The sequence below is a fragment of the Lepus europaeus genome, chromosome 14, assembly GCF_033115175.1.
Source record: "Lepus europaeus isolate LE1 chromosome 14, mLepTim1.pri, whole genome shotgun sequence".
NCBI classification, from domain to species: domain Eukaryota; kingdom Metazoa; phylum Chordata; class Mammalia; order Lagomorpha; family Leporidae; genus Lepus; species Lepus europaeus.
The window spans coordinates 85,489,069-85,505,362 of NC_084840.1; positions in this window are offsets into that span (position 1 = coordinate 85,489,069).

The window sequence follows — 16,294 nt, forward strand, 5'->3', positions numbered from 1 at the left end:
ACACAGAAGACATGGAAACATAATGACAAAACCCATTTCCACAGTACAAATATCAGGAATATGGCCATCCTAGACTTCAAGGAGGCTGTTTTAAAATAGAAGCTTGCCTATGGGACAATAGGTCTATCAGTGTGTTTTTTTATGGAAGGGGTATTGGGTCCTTGCAAAAGAAGTCCAGTGACCCCGAGACTACTTCAGCAATGATCCCCATAGAGACCTAGATTCTTGAAATCACCCCCCAAAAAAAATCTCCATCTGGAAATTTGTTTTCCATTACATATAATCTATGTTCCAGCCAATTCTTCTCTTTTCTCATTCCCAATAAATTCTCCAGATCCTGAACCCTGGCCTGTCTGCATTTCTTTCCTCTCTTGCCTATGAACCAAGGGCATTACTTTATCTCAAGCCTCTTGCTCCATGGTTGTATTACCCTATCTCTGTCAGTCAGTTTGACTGTCTCTGCTTCAGTGTGGAACTACAATCAATCTCCTTTGTGAACTTCTCTTATTTCACCTTTTCCATAAATGCTATACTATACTATGCTATATCATACTATAGCCACCATCATAGTTGCCAGACACTGATCTAAATCCTTTGCATGTAGCATGTCTTTTAATCCATAAGCTTCCCTATTGGTAAGGTATTATTAGTGTGTTCACTCTATCGAAGAAACAACTGAGGTTTACAGTAATTGATCATTTCAACAAGGTCACATAACTGGTAAGAAGTAGAGCCAAAAATTAAACCCATACCATAACGCATCTCCTTTTGCTTAACACCACCCTTACTATATTTCTTTTTTTGCTGGGATTCTGTCATTACACAAAATTTGTGTTTTCACATCTCAAGTTGAATGTTCCATTGACCCCCTAATCTGTCTCCTTGTCTAAGATCTTCCTCACAGTACATGATACCTCATCCCTGCAGTTGCTCAGCACAGAAGGCAGAGGATCATAGTAGGTTTGCTCCCCTGTTTATCACTGCACTCAGTTGAATCTCAAGAACTTTGAATTCTACTTAAATATCTTTCAAATGTACCCCTCCCATCTTTTCTGCCACCTATCAGAGCCTCACCCTTCTTACAGACATTATTACAGTATTCTGTCAGCTGTTATCATTAGCCTGCTATTCCTAGATTTGTTCTTGTATGTTTATTGACAAGGATACTGGAAGGGTGTTTACAAAGTGAATGCATACTAATGTTATTCTCTTGCTTAAAATCTCTTCGTGGCATCATATTCAGAAATAAACTGAAAAATCTCTAGCATGATATATGGGGCTATTATTGTGATATCCCCGTTTGGTTAATGAGGCCTCACCTCTTGCTATTACACATAACTATGCATTACTTATTCTCCTTGAATTTAGGTTTTTAAACGTTTATTTGTGTATTTATTTAGTTGAAAGTAAGAGTTACAGAGAGAGGGAGAGACAGAAAGAGATCTTCCACTTGCTGGTTTACTCCTCAAATGTCTGCAATGACAGAGGCTATGCCAGGCCAAATACAGGATCCAGGAGTTTCTTCTGTGTCTCCCATGTGGGTTCAGAAATGTAAGGACTTGGGGACGGCGCCATGGCTCACTAGGCTAATCCTCCACCTGCGGTGCTGGCACCCGGGGTTATAGTCTCGGTCGGGGCACCAGATTCTGTCCCGGTTGCTCCTCTTCCAGTCCAGCTCTCTGCTATGGCCCGGGAGTGCAGTGGAGGATGGCCCAAGTGCTTGGGCCCTGCACCCGCATGGGAGACCAGAAGCACCTGGCTCCTGGCTTCGGATTAGTGTGGTGCGCTGACCGCAGCACACCGGCCACAGCGGCCATTGGAGGGTGAACCAACGGAAAAAGGAAAACCTTCCTCTCTGTCTCTCTCTCTCACTGTCCACTCTGCCTGTCAAAAGAAAAAAAAAGAAAAAGAAATGTAAGGACTTGTGCCAGCTGCCACTACTTTCCCAGGTGCAGTAACATGGAGCTGGATAGGAAGTCCAACAGCCAGGACCTGAACTGCTGCCTATATGTGATGCTGGTAGCTCAGGCAGTGGCTTAACCTACTAAGCCACAATGCCATCCCCCCATCCTATATATATTAAAATTCTATGTTAGCTATAAAGAAAAAGACAGATACATATTCAGCCTTCGCTAAACTTACCTGATATGCAGTACAAAAACCAAGTATGTCATGAAACTATTCCCAGCTAAATTTGATAATAGAAAAAGATGAGAGCAGAGCATAGATAAATCTTAGAAAAGTGATGGCTGATCTGATTTCACAATGATTTCTGAGAAAGAAAGCGTGGTGGAAATTGTTTCACACAGTCAGAACAGAACGTGCAAAGACCTAGAAGTCTGAATAGCATGGAACCCTGAAAGAACTAAGGAATTGATTAAAAAGAGGCATAGATTGGTTTGTATTAGTTCATGAGATGGTAGGGAGAAGTGATAGATGACTTAAGAGAACTCAATGGTGCAAGAATCAAAAAAGAGCCTTCTAGGTCATGCTGAAGAGTTTAGCATTGGTCAAGAGAAGCCTTTACAAGATTTTGAACTGGAGGACAATGTGTTCTGACTTACATTTGCAGGAAGCATACTCCTTGAAGTAAGAGAATGGAAGGGAAAAGGCAAGAGTGGGAACTGCTGGAGTATCCAAGGAAACATCATGGTGGCCCGGATTAAAATGACCCCAGTGTGGATGGGAGAAAAGGAATGAATATGAGAAAAGCTCCCATCAATGACTAAGAAATGAAGGGGCAAATGAGTAGATTTGCTGAGTATAATGTTCTGATGCAGAAGATCTAACCAAAACTCTTGAGGAAACTGCCTCCTCCAGGTAAAAGCAATGCAAAACCAAGAGCTGAAGTATTAACATGCATTCTCCAGGACAGCCAGGAAGGCGTGCACTATGAAAAACACATTAAAATGGACAATGAGAAAATAATGGGCAAAAGGTAGGCAATCAGTTTCCAAATTTGGCAATTAAAGAAAAATTAGGATCATGGTAAATGGGAAGAATAAGATGAAACAAAGGCTAAAAGAAGAAATAACAATCAGAGAGAAATCAGCATACACACGGAACTAAGAAGCTGCAATGTACGGCTATACAGAAAGATAATTAAAACATTTCGTAAGCGTGGTAACTATTGGGAAGATGAAGATACTGGGAAGCATGAGTGTAGGTGTGTGGATCGAGTTCTGTTTCTGCGACTCAGTTGTAACATTAAACTTCCAGAAACATTTTTATTTTGATCAATTTAGAAAATTTAAATGGACTAAAAAATAGAGGAAAAAATGTAAGACTGAATTTCCTCAACAATAGAGTGAGTGAATTAAATTATTTTGTGGAAAATGACATTTACTAATTAAAAACATATACCTCAGAGATGCCTTAGTTTATAGAAAGAGAGAAGGGGATTAAATGAAAAAAAAAAAAAAACAAAAGGAAAGATAGAGGAAAAAAATCTCTTGTGACCTGCCATCTAACTATGAAATTAATTTGGAGATCATGTCATAAGAGAAGGTCACCTTGCCCCGTGAAGGGACAGGAAAAGCAATGTCACATATTATCTTTTCTTAGTGTATCCGTGAGAGCAGACTTACTGCAGGCAGGAACATGCAATTACCAAAGGTTTTTCTGTGGTACATCGGCAGCTTCCTCCTGTCTGTCAGGAGATGAAGAGGATTTATTAACCAAAGTGGCAAGCTGAAGTTAACTCATCTGTCAAAAATGACCAATTTTCAGGCTTGAACTAAGTTCAGAGCAATTTTCACTCTCTATTTCTACATATCAAGTATATATGAAATAGAACATTATAAGAAATGTTCACCCTCTAATTACTTGTCATAGAAATCATGTAGGTTTGCATTTGTGGTGAAAGGAAACATCAGATTATTGTGAAAAGAAATAGCATGGAGTAGGACTTGCATAGCATGTCTCAGGCCCTCCTCCAGCATGAACAAGAGAGGAGCTGTAATGTCTACCTACTTGAAAGGCAGATACCGACATATACAGAGAGTCCTAGAACTGGAGTCCAGAAGCTAGCAGTCCATTTGTATTCTATGTCTACACCATCATAGTTTTCTGGGACACTCACTCAACCTTACTGTTCACTCTTCTGTGCAATGACAAGTAAGAGAATAACAACAAATCATAACTAAGCTCTTACTAATTGTCATACAATTGTTCAATTGCTTTACAAATAATAAAATAAGTAAGGGAGGATTCCAAGATGGTTTAACAGGGAAAACATGTGCTGCTTTTGGCCAGGGGAAGATACAAGAAGAAAATCTAGGGAGGGCAGTCCCAGGAGACAGTTGGAGAGAAGAGTAAAGTAGAAATTCTACAGAAAGAAGAGAGACACCATGGTCAGTTTGGAAAGTGCAGACATGCCACAGTGAATAGGGACACCAACAAACACTCCTGTAGCCAGAGGCTGGAAAAGACAACAGTTTCTGAAAGCGAGGTAAGAGCAGAATGAAGCATCCAGTGCCACTGGTGGTATTGCCTGAGGGAGAACCTTGCGGACCACAGTGACTTTGGGTCTGACTTGAGCCCTAGCAGGTAACAGGGTATTTACCTAATCCAAATAGAGAAAAAGCACATTTCTTTCTCCCCATCACTCCACAGGGGCACCTGGTGTCTAGTGAAGGGAAGCGCCATCCTAAGGCCAGTAGAGGCTATAGTGGACCTCACACATGTTTGTGGCCAGGGCATTTTACCAGAGAGGAAAATACATATTCCCCACTAACTTTGAGTCGGGCCAGAGGGTTGGAATGGAGCTGGGGGCTCTCTTAGGAATGTGAAGTGTTCCCATCCTCTCAACCCATCATAGGCAATGGTGCTCAAACTTGTAAGGTGGGATACTCACAGCAGCTGACTCTAGGAACAATATTCTGCTATCTCTGTGGATGAGGTAGGCAAATTGACTGAGAGAGGATCCTCTGCACCCCGTGACTGTGGGAGCTTTGCGCGCTGTGAAGGTGGGTATTCCGTAACTACATGATAGGATATGGGTTGTATCTGGGTCTTTGGGCAACTACTGTGTCTAGTTTCAGAGGTTCAAACCTCTCTGATCGCCTGGAATGGGTCACTGCAGAAGGTTCCATGATCACACTGAAGACTACACAGACCCTTGGTGCAATTCATGCACTTGCATGGGTGGAGACTATACCCAGTGTGGGCTAACCCCAGGCACTGATATCTTGGAAGACAGGAGATGAGGTGATGAGGTTATAGTTATGCCAACAGATGTGATCATGCCCTACTCCCTGCTTATATTAGATGAGATCTACCACACCTAACTTGGGTGTCATTCTGTATTCTCACCCCACTCTTGAGCACTGACCAGAGCTCTCAGGCCTCACCCAGCACAGACCTCTGGATATCCATTGAGGGAGCAGACATTCTACCGAATCACAGAGGCCTATTTCAAAGATAAAAGTCATCAGAGGAGAAAACCAACAAGTGTTTCCATAAATGTCTAAAACTAAATTCAGATGGCAGATGTCCTAAACAGCACTCTGGCCTCAGAATCAGCGCTTAAGGCATTCAGATCTGGCTAAAAAGCCCATGAGAGTATTTCAGGCATGGAAAGCCAAGACACTCTGGGGAAAAAAAAGACCTAAATGAAAGATCTCTGTGAGTGAGGTCCCAGCGGAAAGAACAGGTCATCAAAGAAGGAGGTACCTTTCTCTGAAGGGAGGAGAGAACTTCCACTTTGACTATGACCTTGTCTAAATAAGATCAGAGTTGGCAAACCCAAAAGGCTTCTATAGCCTTGGCAACTCATGACAAGACACTAGGGGGATTACTGATGCCATAAACAAAAGTGTCAATTGTTAAGTTAACAACAGGAGTCATGTGCACTTACTCCCCATGTGGGATCTCTGTCCTTAATGTGTTGTTCAATGTGAATTAATGCTATAACTAGTACTGAAACAGTACTTTACACTTTGTGTTTCTGTGTGGGTGCAAACTGTTGAAATCTTTGCTTAATATATATTAAATTGATCTTTTGTGTATAAAGATAATGAAAATGAATCTTGATGTGAATGGGATGGGAGAGGGAGAGGGAGATGGGAGGGTTGTGGGTGGGAGGGAGGTTATGGGGGGAAAAAGCCACTGTAATCCAAAAGCTGTACTTTGGAAACTTATATTTATTAAATAAAAGTTAAAAAAAAAAACTAAATTCAAAAATACAAGAAACAAGAACAAGAAAGACATGACTCCTCAAAAGGAACACAAGAACACTTTAATGTTAGAATGAGAAGATGAAGTCATTGGTGAAATGCCTTAAAATGAATTCAAAATAAAGATCATAAAATCACTTAGAAACAAAAATAAATTCATAAGGAGAAATAAATACATGATATGGATGAATTTTTTTGCCAAGAGATTGAAATAGTGAAGAGAAAGCATACTGAAATACTGAACTGAATAATTCAATATGTCAAATGGAAAATACAGTGGAAAGACCCAACAACAGAGTTCATGAGGCAGAAAAAGAATATCTGAGTTAGAAGACAAATCCTTGAGAATATCTTACTCAGACAAAAAAAAGAATAAGGAAAAATTGCAAAACTGAAAATAGTATTTGAGATTTATGGGATACTATCAAACAGCCAAATATACATGTCTTAGGAGTTCTTGAAGTTGTGGAAAGAAAGAAAGAATGAGTTAGAAGGTTTATTCATCAAAATAATAGCAGAAAATTTCCCTAATTTATAGAAAGAATGACAATCAAGTGCAGGAAGCATGTAGAACTCCTAATAGAGATGATCAGAAAAAGATCTTCTCCATGACCATTGTGGTCAAATTTCAACAGTAAAACATAAATAAAATATTCTAAAATGTGCACAAGAGAAATGCAAGATTAACTTCAGATGATCCCCAAACAGACTAACAACAGATTTCTCATCAGAAAACTACAGTTTAGGAGAGAATGGAGAAAATAATCCAAGTCCTAAAAGAAAGAAACTGTCAAAACAGAATACTGTATCCAGCAAAGCTCTCATTTATAAATAAAGGTGAAATTGAAAAAATTTGACACCCCTTGCCCATATTTATAACTTATTTTAAGAGTATAGTACACACAAAAACAGACAATGATTGTCATCATTATTAAAGAATGTGAACAGGGTGGTGCTCTGGCATAGCAGGTAAAGCCACTGCCTGCAGTGCTGGCATCCCATATGGGTGCCAGTTCTAGTCCCAGCTGTTCCACTTCCAATCCAGCTCTCTGCTATGGTCTGGGAAAGCAGTACAAGATGGCCCAAGTCCTTGGGCCCTTTCACCCACGTGAGAGACCTGGAGGAAGTTCCTGGCTCCTGGCTTCGGATCGACACAGCTCTGCCTGTTGCGACCAACTGGGGAGTGAACCAGCAGCTGGAAGACCTCTCTCTCTCTCTCTCTCTCTCTCTCTCTCTCTCTCTCTCCTTCTCTCTCTGTGTAACTTTGACTTTTAAGTAAATAAATAAATCTTCCAAAAAATGTGAAGGCAGAAAACTTCCTAGTAAGAGTACAAAGAAAATCTAAAGCAGACAATAGGAATACTTGTGGAAAATGACAGGCCAAGTCATTACTTATCAATAGTACTTAAATGTAAATGCCTTAAATGCTCCAATTAAAAGATACAGACTGGCTGAATGGAATAAAAAAAAGGCACATGTCCTTGCTGCCTGCAAAAAACACAATTAAACAACAAACATACATGCACACTGAGAGTGAAATATGTTGACATATCCCATGCCGACAGAAAGCAAAAATGAACAGGTGTAGCCATCCTAGTATCAGACAAAATAGAGTTGAAAACAAAAATTGATAAAAGAGGGGCCAGCTCTGTGAAATGTGGTAAGTCAGCATCCTGGATGGGCACTGGAATCATGCTCCAGCTGCTTTTCTGATCCAGCTCTCTCCTTATGGCATAGGAAAGCAGTGGAAGGTGGTACAAGTGCTTGGGCCACTGTACCCATGTGGGAGACCCACAAGAAGCTCCTGCATCCTGGCTTTGGATCAGCTCAGCTGCAGCCATTGTGGCCATTTGGGGAGTGAACCAATGAATGGAAGACCTTTTCTCTCTCTCTCTCTCAAAAAAAAAAATTCAAAAAACTGCTAAATGAGACAAAGAAGTGCATTATGTAGTAATTAAAGGATCCATTCAACATAAATAAATGACTATAATAAATTATATGCACCCATTGCCATGGTGCCTGGCTACTTAAAACAAATACTAATGTATCTAAAGGGAGATATAGACTCCAGTATGATAGTAAAGGGGGACTTTAACACGCACTTTCTTCAATACACATATCAAACTGACAGAAAATCAACACCTTATACAAAAATCAACACAAAGTGAATCGAGGTTATAAATCTATGACCAGATACCAACATATTTGTAGAGGAAAATTTCAGGGAAATTCTGCAAGCCATGGGTGTAGGCAAATATTTCTTGGAGAAGATCCCAGAAGCACAGGCGATTAAAGAAAAATAGACAAATGGAATTATATCAAGCTAAGAAGCTTTGCACTGCCTAGAAAACAATAAACTATGTGAAGATGCAACCTACAGAATGGGAGAAAATGTTTGCAAACTATGCAACTAATAAAGATTAATATCCAGAATCTATAAAGAGCTCAAGAAACTCAACAGCAGCAGTACAAACAATCCAGTCAAGAACTGGGAAAAGAACATGACCAGGCATTTTTCAAAGTATGAAATTCAAATGGTCAACAGACACATGAAAAAGTTCTCAGGGTCATTAGTCATCAGGGAAATGAAAATAAAACCCCTGTGAGGTTTAACCTCACCCATTAAAATATTTATCATCCCAAAATCAAAAACCAATAAATGCTGATGAGGATGTGGGGGAAAGGGTACCCTAATCCACTGGGATAAAACATTAGAGAAGACACTTTGGAGATTCTTCTGAGAACTAAAAATAGGTCTACTATATGACACAGCCATCCCACTCCTGGGAATACACTCAATGGAAATTAAACCAGCATTCTAAAGAGTTATCTATACTCCCACGTTTATTGCAGTTCAATTCACAATAGCTAAGATATGAAATCAACCCAGATGTCCATCAACTGATAACCATATAAAGAAACTGTGATATATATATATATAGATATATATATACATATATATATATATACTCACACACAAATATATGCATATGTTGGAATACTACTCAGTCATAAAAATAATGAAATCTTATCTTTTGCAACAGAATGGATGCAGTTGGAAACCATTAAACTTAGTGAAATAAGCCAATCACAAAAGACAAATATCATGTGGCAGCTCATATAGAATACAAAAAATATATAGGAGTGAAATGTTCGTTTGGGATGATTGTCATTTTTAGCTCCTATTTATAGTCCTGTGGAACTGTGGTCTTCCTGCTTTTTACTTGTTATCATTAGTGATGAATTAAGCCTGTTAATACAGAGTGGATTAAAATTATGTCTTCATAAAAGCTGATAGTGGTGGGGATAATTATAGGATAGCCGGGGAGTGAAGGAAGTGTGGTTGTCTTCTTGTAACTGCATAAAATTTGTTATCCTTATATGAATAAAAATTTAATAAAAGGAGAATAAAAGCACTAAAATTAACTTATAGCAGTTGTCTATAGGAGAAGGGAAAAAAGAGGTAAGTATGTGGAAGGAAAGTAGGTTTCTGTATAATACTCTGTTTTATATTTTTGATTAAGGAACTGTGTAAAACTGTGACATAATTTTTAAAAAATCAAATTAAACCAAATAAGGAAAAATGGACCTAAATAATATCTTAAAAACTGAACACAGAGTGAAACAAATTAACCATATGAAACTTAACCACAAAGGGAATCAGTATTTTGACAGCACAATTCCTAGTGTAATAAAAGCAAAAAAAAAGAATCACAAATAAATCACAAAGTGCATTCAGTACCCCAGCTGGTGATACCAATAGTATGTTATTTTTAAACTATTTTAAATGGCATAGAAAAACTGTTAGGATAAGCAAATGAGTAGTTATGTTAATGTCATTATGAAGAAAATTTTTATGTTAACAGAAAAAGTTACAAGAAAAACTCAAAGAAGTTAGGGGAAAATCTTCTAGTTCTAGTCCTTAGTTGAATTGCCTTTATCTATATGAACTCGTGACTTATCATTCTAAGAAAAAATGCATATTTTTTTCTGACAACTATAAACAACCCATCTAAAGCACTAAACCTTTTCTTGTGTCTGGCTGATGGTCTGTGATTACTGTTTTCTACTGTCAAAAAAAAAAATGAAAAGAACAGATCTCTATGGAGAAATACATATTTTCAAGTCTGAGAAAAGATGAGACTGAGATACTTTGTGATGCTTAAAGCAAGAACCCTATCAAACACTAGCGAGGCCATGTCCAAAGGACAGAGAAATCAGCTCAAAGGGGGTCCAATTGAGTGCATATCAAAAAGATAAGGATGGCAGCAGATAGAAACATAGCCCATTAGATCCAATGTAGTGAGCTCATCATCATATCAATTAAAAAAAAAAGCAAAAATCACAAAGGCCATTTTTGGAGGTTGTCAGTCTGCCTCTCCTCTATAGATGGTTCTTTAGGTAATCAAATAGTTGTTCAACAAAAGCTCTTCTTTAAAGCAGAAGGTGGCCACCATTAAAAGACACCTCTACTATATTAGATTGCAGAGAGAATACTCAACAATAGGCCCCAGCTTCTGATCTTTGAAATCCATCTCTGTACTTAAGCTGAGGCTGTTGCCTGCCTAGGATGGACCAGGGATGGACATCAGGCCAGCTCCTGTGAGACCTAATGTCACAGCCAACTCGGCCTGCAAAGACTCAGCATCCGTCTTACTGCCCCTTTCCTGGGAGTGCATCTACTGTGCTTCATACCGAGTTTTTTACAGTTGTTGTTCTCCCTCTCCCTAATTATTAAAAAATTTAAATAGTTTTGTTTTCATGCTTGGGATTCAAATGGTCAGCATCAGGGGCAGATTTAAAGCAAGAAGGTCCCATGTGGTCCCATTAGGTTTTATGTATAACTGCAGATTATATGTATGAAAAAAAAAAGATGGGCAATTGACATAGCAGTTCAGACGCCACTTGGGAAATCTGTGATCTGTATTGAAATGCCTGGGTTTCAGAGCCAGCTCTGCTTTTAATTCTAGCTTCCTGGTAAGACACACCCTGGGAAGTAGCAGCTGATGACTCAAGTGGTTGTGTCCCTGCCATCCACATGAGATATTGGACTGAGTCCTGGCTTCTGGCTTTGGCCTGGCCCAGCTCGGCTACAGTGGGCATTTGGGGAGTAAGCTATCAGATAAGAGATCTCTCTCTCTCTCTCTGTCTCCTCTCTCTCTCACTTTCTGAAATAAATAACTTTTTTAATTCCAGAAATGTACTTAGAAAAAAAAAAAACAAAAGTTTTTATGAAGGGAGTAGAAGTAAGATTAGTTATTGCGTTATACCAAATGATGGAAGACTTGAAATAACACTGAAATTTATGAATTATATGATTCAATCAACATATGTTTCAATGTGAATAGAATAATATTTCTACACATGTAGAATCTTGAGCATATTCCATCTATATGCCTTTTGTGAAAAAACATTCTAGCCAAACAAAATTGGGTGAGATATTAGAGCTGTAGAATACATAGGCTAGGTTAGCACAGGGGCATGTCCTTTGGAATCCAGTGAACAACATGTTTTCAAGAGATAGGTGCCGACACTGTGGCATAGCCGGTGAAGCGGCTGCCTGCAGTGCTGGCATCCCATACTGGCGCCGGTTTGAGATCTGGCTGGCTGCTCCACTTCCAATCCAGCTCTCTGCTATGGCCTGGGAAAGCAGTAGAGGATGGCCCAGGTCCTTGGGCCCCTGTACTCACGTGGGAAGACCCAGAGGAAGCTCCTGGCTCCTGGCTCCTGGCTCCAGATTGGCACAGCTCCTGCTGTTGCGGCCAATTGGGGAGTGAACCAGCAGAAGGAGGATCTCTCTCTGTCTCTCTGCATCTCCTTCTCTCTCTGTGTAACTCTGACTTTCAAGTAAACAAATAAATCTTTAAAAGAGAGAGAGAGAGAGAGAGACAGAGACAGAGACAGAGAGACAGAGAGAGACAATGATGTGAGGTCCGAGAGGGCCTCCCGCGACTCCTCTTCCTTGCTAGTGGGTTCTGTTGAATTCTAAGAATTGTATTTCTTACATGCCATCCTTTTCTTGGAGATGTGCACACATGTGAAACTCACCTAAAACAGCGGCCGGTGTCATCTCATCCCAGCATTTTATAACCACAGCCAAGTGATTGATGTCATTCTGTCATGTCCCTGGGAAAGGTAGTGAATAACAAAGGCTTACACTTGATCACAGTGCCACTGTTCGCTAATGTGAATACACAACGAATATCATAACTGCTTTTCTTATTGGCAAAAAAGGTAACAATATTGTATATTTAAAATTTATGGGCCGGCGCCATGGCTCAGTAGGCTAATCCTCCGCCTTGCGGTGCCGGCACACCGGATTCTAGTCCCGGTCTGGGCACCGATCCTGTCCCGGTTGCCCCTCTTCCAGGCCAGCTCTCTGCTGTGGCCAGGGAGTGCAGTGGAGGATGGCCCAAGTGCTTGGGCCCTGCACCCCATGGGAGACCAGGAGAAGCACCTGGCTCCTGCCATCGGATCAGCGCGGTGCACCGGCCGCAGCGCGCTACCACGGCGGCCATTGGAGGATGAACCAACGGCAAAAGGAAGACCTTTCTCTCTGTCTCTCTCTCACTGTCCACTCTGCCTGTCAAAAATAATAAAAAAAAATTTAAAAAAAATTAAAAAAAAATTTATGCCCAAATAGTCAATCGCATTATTGACTGAGAAAATAATAAATCTTGCTGAAGGAGATATTTTCCAGCAAAAGACTATTTTCATATATCTGTTATGCCCGATTCTTCATTTTCTGTTTTGTATTGATATTTATAATATTTGGTACTGAGTACATGGGTGTAAGCCAGTCTCAAAAAGATAAATGCCGGACGTTTTCCCTGATCTGTGGTGACTAACAGAATACAAAAAGAATGCAATGTACATGAGTGAAATTGACATTTTGAGATTTGATTATTGCTTGCAATCTTCTCTTCTGTTGAAGAACAGCACTTTTTCCTTTTTACTGTTTGTTGAACTCTTTACTTAGTGTACAGTTAAGTTTATGATTATAAAATAAACAAAACATGTCATTGTAAAAATTAAAGAATAGGAGAGGACAGAGAAGGAAGGGTGGGAGTATGGGCAGGAGGGAGGGAAGGGTGGGAAGTTTCACTATACTCCTCAATCTGTGTATATGAATTACTTGACATTTTATCACCTTATAGAAATAAAAATTTGAAAAGAATTCTAAAATGTTTAGAAAGTCTTTTTTTTTCTTCACTTCCACTTAAGTTAACCTTTTTTCTATAGGCTGTGATGTATTTTTCAAGTTTTCTAAAGCCAAATAATGATAACTTCCAAAACACAATATTTATTCTACTTAGTTATCCAAAATACATTAAAATGCATCCATATGATTCAGCAAAATATAAGAGTATAAACCAAGCAATTAACAATGTCTCTTTGGCTATAAAAGGGGTAATGGGACAATTGGTGATAGTGTTTGATATTTTTGTATTCATTTGCATTCTCAAAATTTTTAATAGTGAAATCTTACTCAAAATAGTGTTTGGAATTTACAAAGTGCAAGGCACTGCATAAGGCCTGGAGAAAATGAGATTACCTAGGTCATGAACCTGTTTTCAAGAAGATGTATACATAACTATCTATTCCTGGGGAACAGGTACAATGTGCTATGTAAATGAGCGAAACTGTGGGATTGTCAAATGCCCAGAATCATGCCTCAAGTGACAGGTAGACTTTGACATGTGCAAACTGTACGCTCTCAATTTTCCCAGAAAAGAGTCAAAACTTCTGCAGCAAGAAGACCAAGAATTCTGTGGCACACAATACCTGGAACATAGGGCAAATCTAGATGAATGGCCCAAGCTTAAGCTTTTGAGGATTTTGAGTGCTAAATTTAAAAAATTGGGTTACTTTAGCTATTTAGCTATTTAACTAGCTGTAGTGGAGAACATCCTGAAACATTTGAGCCTATTTGCGCAGACTAAGTGTGCATGTTGGTGTCTGTTATCAGAGAGAAGCAAGAGGACTTGCTAGTAGCTAGGCAGCAATCACCCTGCTTAGATTGAGGTTTAGATAAGGATTTGGGGTGGGCATTTGGCCTAGCCAGCTGGAATGCTCACATTCCATAACTGAGTGCCTAGGTTTGGAGCCCAGCCCCACTCCCCCATTCTAGCTTCCTGCCAACGTGCCCCCTCAGAGGCAGTCCGTGACAGCCCGGGTGATTGTGTCCCTGACACCCACACAGAAGACCTGGATTGAATTACCAGCTCCAGACTTGACACTTGTGGGCATTTGGAGAGTGAATGAGCAAGTTGGAGAGCTTTGTCTCCCCACCCCACCTCTCAAATACATTAAAAAAAAAATTAAAAAACAGAACTTAGCCTTGAAGGATTGCTGCAGCGGAAATAAAAGGAGAAATGGTGATGTGGTTTAAAGAAGCTTTTCCATACTCACAAGAACACAAGTGGGAGCCAGGGAAGGCAGTGTTCTTACGGACAGGAAGTACTTTCAGAACCACATCTCCTGCTAAGTGCAATCCATATGGCAATTTCTGGGATATATGCATAAGTGCCCCTGAGTGCATGGGGAAGAGGTGCAGTGACCACCACCCCTCTAAAACTACATGTTTAGGAAAGTATATTCAACTTTTCCTACAAACCCTTTAAGCAGAGCAAGTGCTTCTTAGGATAAAAACTAAGTGGATTTTCTATCTTGAAGTAAGTCTTTTACATTGGAATGAAATGAAACTTTCCTCTTTCCATCAAAGAAATCTTCCCATTTATCACATAAAATGCAGACGGGGAACATTTTTAAATTCAAAATCTTAAACTTGCTCTTTCACTTTCACAGATAAAAATCCATTATTTCCCGATAACGTATTGGCCAGAGCGAAGTAAAACAAGACGTGATTGGAACTGAAAGCCATCCAGTTTTATTTTTCCCCACTCCTCTGATTTACAGTGAAGCCTGGCTGTGTGCAGATGATAGCTATGAGCAAAGGTTGACATCAATTGGAGCTTTAGGAAGCGCTGTCTCTTATGGGGAAAAATATCACCTTTTTAAAACATATGAGCAGCACCCGACAAAACAGACAAAGCAGAGATCAATGCTACAGAAACAGTTGTCACATAATGATTAGTGAACGATCGCTCATAATAATCTCCTTCGATAGCCCCCACAGAGGGACGTTTGATTATTTGAACATATCATAGTGTTAATTATGCCTGGGCTGCATTTATATCCTAATTTATATTTTTACAGTATGTGACATTTGAAAGCTTGAGGTAATTTTCAGGATCTTATTAGGTGTTTGAAATTCAGTTTGTAGCTTTAGCTTCCAATGTGAGCCTTTTCATTTAACACCTATCCAGCCAAGCTGGCTTGGGAGGGTGCTTAAATTTGGGAAGCAGTAGAATCTCCCTAGAAAATCTCAAGAATAAATATCCAACAATTTCTATTAGAATAACTATATGAATAATGATATATGGTCAACACAGAGCATTGCTTCGATCTTCATCAATTGGAAGGACCAATACAGATCTGGTTTTTAAACTCTAAATTGGTTTTTCAAATGATCTCTCCTGGGAGTGGCTGTATTGCTGTCCCCTTCTGCAGGAGCACAATCCCTCAACATTTTTCAGAGTCTGGATTGTTTAACCAATGTGTATAGTTCCCCTTGAGATTTTGGTAAGATTTTTCACAAGTCTTAGATTCCTTTTGGGACCCAGGCTAACCACTTGTCTCTGGAAGGAAAGAAAAACTTCTAGACCTTTGGGAAAATGTGTCTGCTTCAAGCAGAGCCTGAATGAAGGAGTAAGAGTTACAATATATTGGGTTACTAAAATTAGAACTCTACAGGAAAGGAAATAAACAAGGTCAGCTCTTCTTTTTTTTTAAGATTTATTTATTTGAAGGGCAGAGCTACAGAGAGAGAGGGAGAGACCAAAGAGAAAGAGACCTTCCATCTGCTAGTCCACTCCCCAAACGGCTGCAATGGCCAGGGCTGGACCAGGCTGAAGTCAGGAGCCTGGAACACTACCCAGGTCTCCCACATGGATGGTAGGGATCCAAGTACCTGGGCCATATTCTGCTGCTTTTCTCAGGTGCATTAGCAAGGAGCAGGATCGGAAGGGAAGCAGCCCAAACTCAAACAGGTGCTC